Consider the following 6,965-nt stretch of genomic DNA (forward strand, 5'->3'; position numbering starts at 1 on the left):
TGCGTTGTTGACTACTCGGGTAAATCGGAAGAAACCGGTCCCCGCTAAAAGGGAGCGCGAATTACACGAGACCGAGAGACAGAGAGGGAAAAGACAATAGAATCCTATTCTACTAATTATAGAGTGGGACGTTTAAGAAAGGAACTGGTCTCACGTTACCTTTCAGCAGCGAAACGTAGAGGGGACCTGGTAAAGCAGCGGATTTTCAAGTCGGACGAGCCGTGTGATATAATCGAGCCGGGTAGCCCAGGTAGCTTATTGTTAGAAGACTGAAAGTGCGGTATTGCGTGTGCACACGCGTGTAGACTAGGGGTGCTCGTGCACTACAAACATCACGGACACGACACGCACTTCTCTGTTACGTTGTGTGGCGGGACGTGGAGGTACGGGTTTCACGGTTGAACGGGAACGCGAACGGACGTTTGAACGCGCCAGGTAAAACGTGAACAGGGACAGAGAAGAGCAGGTAACCGGTGGTCTGCGCCTGACAGCTATGCGACCGCGCTCACTCTTCTCCCGTTCTCCACCCTCTGTTTTACATGATCGCCCTTCCAATTTTTAACCCCTGTACCATTGTACGCGTGCGAGAGGAGAAGAAGCTGGAAGAATAAATAAAAGTCGGGAGGAGAGAACGGAGGAAAGAGCGAAATAAAAGATGGAGAAGCGCGCCGGAGACGTACAAATAGAAAACGGATACGAAAGGAATGGGGCGGGTGGTTGAGAGAGAGAGAGAGAGGGCGGAGCACACGTCGAAAGCACAAACCCTGCCGCGGAGAGACTTGGGGATCTCGCATTGCTGATCGAATCGTTCGTGCATACTTCGCAAGCGGGATTAATTCGACTGCGACTAATTCGAGAATTGGCTGCGAGTAGAGCCGACGCTACAGCGGAGAATCAGAGCCTGTGAATTCCTTGTACTTGTACAGAGATCGAACGCTGGTCAAGCGAGCCTCGACTTACACCGAAACTCTCTCTCTCTCTCTACCTCTCTCGCCTGACAACCGGTCCGCCGTTAGTTTATAACTTCGAGTGGACTTAACCTTTGCTCGTTATTCAATGGTCAACGTCATCTGGACGGTTCGATCGGTCTTGGACGCACCGGCTGCTCCCTCGGGAGAGATGTAAATGTTCTTGGGTCAAACTAAACTACGCGAAAGGGAAATCTATCTTTCGATGAATCGTTAAACTGGCATAACTCGGGACACTTCCGTAATCTGTCTCTCCTTCGACGAGAAGATAAATTTCGAAATAGCTCGTCTTAAAGGGTTGAATCGTATTCGTAATTGCCGTTCCTCCGAGCAACGTCCGCGTTGAAATAAACAACAATTGGGGCCTGGAACAATCCCATCTGCTCGTAACGGGTAAACAATGCGCGATATCTTATCCGTACACCGAGTATATGGGATGCAGCAGCGCGGCGGCGAACGTCGCAGCTCGCAAGGAAACCATTTCCTGCATAAAACAAAAGGCGCGGAACACGATATCCCGCCAGTTTCATACGCTTACGTCTCCTACATATTTCAGGCACGTCCTGCACTTCGAGATAGGGAACCGTATCAGGATGCACCGACTCGCTGCATTTTGTTCGGTGCGCCTGCGCTCTGTTTAGGTATCGTATACATGCCAGCCCCTTTCTCTCTCCTCTCTTCGCTTTGATGCTTTTGCAACCGCGACGAATTCTTCCCTTGTTAATCTTCACTTACACTCGCGGTTATTTCGTAAAAGTTTGATAGTCACCGCTGCTCAACAGCCCCTTGCCAGCGGAACGAAACGAGGGAGGGTGGAGAGAAAGCGACGTGAAAGTGCATTTCATCCTTGGTGTGCATCGCTGGAGATGTGCAGATGAAAGGACCGTCGGTATCAACCGCGACCGTAGAGAAAGAGGGAAACGAAGAAGTAACTCGACGAAGATACGATTTCGAACGGTGGTGATTATCGAGTGGAAGTCAACGTGAAAAGGCTAATAATTCCATTGCACGCTGGTACAGAGTTCCGATAAACTTCTTCGCCCAACTTCCAAACGAACACTTTAAAAAATTCTGCAAGTTTGCTCGCCTCGAGTGACCCAACGAGCGACCAAACCGAGGTAACGACGTCTCCCCCAGTCAGACATCGGTTCTTCAACTAAAAACAAGGTTGGCAAGTTCCCGTTTAGAGCGGAAACGGTCGCTTTCATCGGAGAACCGAGCAGGCGGCCGTTGATAGAAGTGTACATTGTCTATAAAGGGTCGCGTTGCGATGCACAGGACTCGTGTGCAGTTCTATTAATATTTCGACCGGGCGGTATCGTATATCCAGGGAGGCAGTGCACAACTCCATATCGCAGGTTCCTTTGTATTTTCCAAGTACAACGATCATAATAGGCCTCTCTCTCTCTCTCTCTCTCTCTCTCTCTCTCTCTCTCTCTCTCTCTCTCTCTGGGTCCACGCGAGAGTACAATTGCCCGAGGTGGCCGCCTCTGTACGAATGCCATTGATTGCACAAGTGGCGCAACTTGCATTCTCCAGTGGTAATTGGTCAGGCTGAGCGGGCTCTGTGGCTTGCTGCACGATGCATCTTGGGTGTATCGACCTCCGAACGTGGAAATTCGCTTCGCTTAGGCTGAAAAGTGGTAGATCCTTCTTTCCTTTCTTCCCGTTGGAAACGTGGCGAACCGAGGGATAAATTTGAAACGGCGGAATCGCGAGAGCGAGGAACTGAGAACTGGCAGAATAACAGAGAATTGATGCGATACGCAAGAAATTGATTCCCCTTGGTCGAGAGCCGGATATTGTTCCGGGAACAGTAGTTGCCGCACGGAAAGCGACTCGTCGGTGCAGGAAAAAAGAACGCAACCGCGATTATCGTGGATAACAATAAAACGCGAAATAGGAAGTCGACGTTAAGCATGGCTGCATGCTCGTATGAAATATTTTGACAACCCGCACAATCCGCCGCTATTGTAAACTTTCCTTAACGCTCGAGCTCCGCCGCGAAGAAATTTTTCTATTTACGCAGGAATACACGTACTATACTCGCGCATGTCGGCCACTCGACCTATTTCGCCCCGTGCATTTCGGCATCCTTCTCCGCGGCAACCGTATCCGCCGCGAAGCGGTCGCAGAAAGTACCACGATAAATTCGCCGTGTTGGCCGAGTTTCCCTCGTTACATTCACCTTTCCGATCGCTACCACCACGATAGATCCAGATCGAAGACGCACACACATAGGGCAAACGGCGTAAGTGGCTTGAAACGACCTGGAAACTCTGTGAGAACGCTACACGTTCGACTCACTATGTACACGAGAGAACATCTAAGTCTATAACGACTTCCTTGTTAATACGTCTTCGATTTAATGAATACACCGTGCTGTGAATTTCACCAGACCGGTTGCCAGTTAATTTTGTATTATCAAACGTTGCGCGGTAATCATCCCTCTCTACCTATTCCCTTTCTAGATTACACATGCACCACCGTACTACACTTGGAAATAAATGAAAAGGTGTACGAACGTGTTCGGAATTTCGGAAAGAGAGTGGTGTGTTACGTGGTTCGAACAACCCCCACTGCACAGAGAATGTGTTCGTGTGCAAAAGTTCTCTCGCGTGCCCCTACCGTAGACCCTGCCGCACAGGCTAGCTACGTTCCTGTAAAGGCATTTAAAGGGGCGATAATGACGGCTGCGTTTAACCCCTCAACGAACAAACCCGGTGTTTCGGGTTTATCTCGCGAGTCATTTTTCCCAGCGTAATTTTCTGCTACCTAATCTCGTTGATAAGTCAACAATGATCAGGATGAGATTTAAGGCCACTGGTAATGAACAATAATTACGAGCGTTAAGCGTTTACTGGGGAGGAAAGGGTCCTCTATATGCAACTGTGGGGCAGAGAATAATTCTTGCCGTTTTAAAACTACGAATTCAACCGAAATTTATTCCCCGTAAAACCGGGTAACTCTCCTAACTGCACCGGCCGGATAACAAAAATATAAATTCGTTGAAATTAAGTTGCACGGGAGAAGGCAGCAACAGTGTAAATAAGTAAACACGGTCGGCCGTTAATTCGCATTTATTTCCCTTACGTTTCGGAAGGGATTAACGCAGCTCGTATGATGCATAGCTAGAAATTCCCTTCAGATTTTCCATTATTGCACCTTGCTGTTTCAGCTGGAATATTTGTTTTCTCGTCGAAACACGCCCCAAGACGAAACAACAAACGTGAAAACGAAGAACGGTGCGCGGCAAACGACCTCGATGATATCATCTAATTAATATCGATAAGGAAAAAACAGGATCTCTGTGACCCGACGCGATGATTGCGCGCTTCCTCCAATTAATTTCACGCGATTGTATTCGCGGGACTCTAATTTAAATGAATAAATTACGTCTGCGCCTCCGCTTAAATGGGTCGTCCTATATTTATGGCCGCGTCGAATACATATATTATCGTTACCCGTCGTTCAGCCAGCAGGAAAATTACAATTTCAATGACGAACGTGTAAATTATGAAATAATTCGGCGTAATTCGTTGATTATTACATTGGTTCGCCGAGTCGTGAAACGGGTCCAGCCCAGCACACATCGCGGCGTTTCGAGAACGTCACGGGTTTTCACAGAGAACCGGTGTGATGTACCGCGCGGATAGGTGGCCAGAGTAATCCGTCTAACGTGCAAATCCTTGATCCGATTCGCCACAAGTGACCAGGTTGGCTGCGGCCTCTATTTTATTAGCCCGAGAGAGCGTGCTGCAACTGCACGATGAAATCGCGAGATACGGCCGGTCGTTTCCACGCGCTTTATCAAAATAAAGGATACGCTATCGCGGTTGAGGTAGTTACAGCTCTACTCAACCGTATACCTTACACCGTGCGCTTACAAAAAAAATCGCTCGCCACACGAACCTTTCGCCTCTGTTGGTCACGTAGCCTCGACCGAATATCTTTATACAGGGTGATTCGGCCAACTTTACCGCTTCGAATTACCATTAACCGTAGGAAAAAGTGTAGGAGATGCAGTTGAAATCATCCAGCTACCGGTAGATCGTCGAGTTAAGTGTAATCACCGTGTATACTGGTTGTTAAAGGTAGGGAGAATTACGATCCAAATATCGAGGGGTAATTGGAATGCCGGTGATATTTCACATTCTTCCAGTAATAATGGAAACCACGAGGAACGTACGAGAGAGTGGAGCAATTACTGGAAAATTTTCGATGGCTTCCCAGACTCTTACAGTAACCCTGGGTTGGTGTTTCGCGAGCTCAAGCCACGGTGCAAACTCTCGGTGGTTGGTACACGTATACACGCGAAGAACGCGTGTACTGTGTAGCTCGCACGGAGCCCGTTGCATGCACCGCGAGATTGCATAATGACATAATATTCATGGCGGTGCGCTTATGCTCGCGACCGAGTAGGCAATAAGGGTGTCGTAGAGAGAGAAAGGCCGAAGAGTGGAAGAGGGAGTAGATGAAGAGGCACGAGAAGAGAAGAGGGAAGGAATTCCTGATGGAAAGGAGAACGAGCCAGTGGCTGAATATACGACGGGGGTTATAAAGGTGGTAAGAGAGTGAAGTGGGAGGAGCGAGGCTGACGGGCGGCGGACACATTTTTAATTAAGACAGTTTCGAGGCGTAATTAATTTTACGACGGCGCTACCTAACGACCGGTCTTCCACCTCCCACCTTTGCTCCCTTACCTCTTCTTTCAGCCAGGCCGAGTCTCCGCTTCAAGGTGGCCCGCAACGTTTCCGTCGATTCTGCGCCACCGCCAGAATTTCCGCTCGGCCGCACCGTCGCTTCGCTTCTCTCTACTTTTTAATAACACTGTTTTCGTCCCCGGCTGGCTTTCGTAACCGGCACCCAGCTTCTTCCTTCTTCCTCTTCTACCCTTACTTTCCTTTTCTCCCGCCTCTCTCTCTCTCTCTCTCTCTCTCTCTCCTATCTTTCTTCCTGCCGGCAAACTTTCCGGGCATTTTGTCGCCTCGAGTAGACACGCGCATCTGGAGCCTCTAGCCGCGTCGACTACTTTCACCCTCGAACACATCTCGGCCTTCTCGAGAGAGTGAGAGAGAGCGGAGCGCACGACCATTGTTCTCCGCCGTTTATTTCTCGCTGATTCCGAGGAAACTGTTAAGGGAGCAGCGAGCCTGATAAATTCCAGCACAAAAACAACCAACTTTTCTCTCGCGGGGGAAGCAAAGTTCGGACAGATAGGAGAGAGCCACGTATCACGGTTTATTTTTGACTTTTTATCTCGCGCCATCTTTCCGTTACAACACACACCCCGTCTCCGAGCAGGAACCGGGTCAAAGCATAAATTACCGAGCGTCAGGCGATTTCTCTGCATCCTCCGGAGGACCCTGTCTCTCCGCCATCTATCCCCTCCGCCCACCACGACTGGTCTCTCCTTCTGCCAAAAATCGAAGGAAACTTTCATCCGCGCCCCCGTGGAACCTTCTGGATTTATGGCTACCACAAATTACGTGTTGTGCCAGAGAAAAATGTTCCTTCCCTTCTCTGTTGGAGCTGTTGAAAGCCTCCATCTTCCTACGAAACTTCTTCATTCTCGGTTGCTTAATCGTCCTGGCAAAAGAAATAGCCTACCGGTTTATACCGAAAAAAATCACTTCGCGGAAGAAGAAGAAGAAGAAGAATTCGAAGCCTAATTCCTCCACGGAGAATAAAAAGTTTACGACACCGGGATAACGCGGAATGTTGCTAAGTTGTGTCGGAAAATACTCCTAATAAAGGCCTCGTATACCTACACGGGAGCACGTACTCTTTAAGCATCGCCGCGAGTGCTGGACGAGCATCTCGTAAACAACCCCGAGCGTCGTTGGGGAAGAGAGAGGAAAAAAAAAGTTGAACGCTCCGCGGCTCGTGTTTTTAACGATTCACCCTTTGTAGTCTCCTTACGACACCGTAACGGATTATCGTTCTTCCGGCGAAAATTTCAAGATAAAGAGCAAAGAGAGGGTGGAAACGAAGAGG

Source organism: Habropoda laboriosa, unplaced genomic scaffold (assembly GCF_001263275.1).
Source record: "Habropoda laboriosa isolate 0110345459 unplaced genomic scaffold, ASM126327v1 scaffold203, whole genome shotgun sequence".
Classification (NCBI taxonomy): domain Eukaryota; kingdom Metazoa; phylum Arthropoda; class Insecta; order Hymenoptera; family Apidae; genus Habropoda; species Habropoda laboriosa.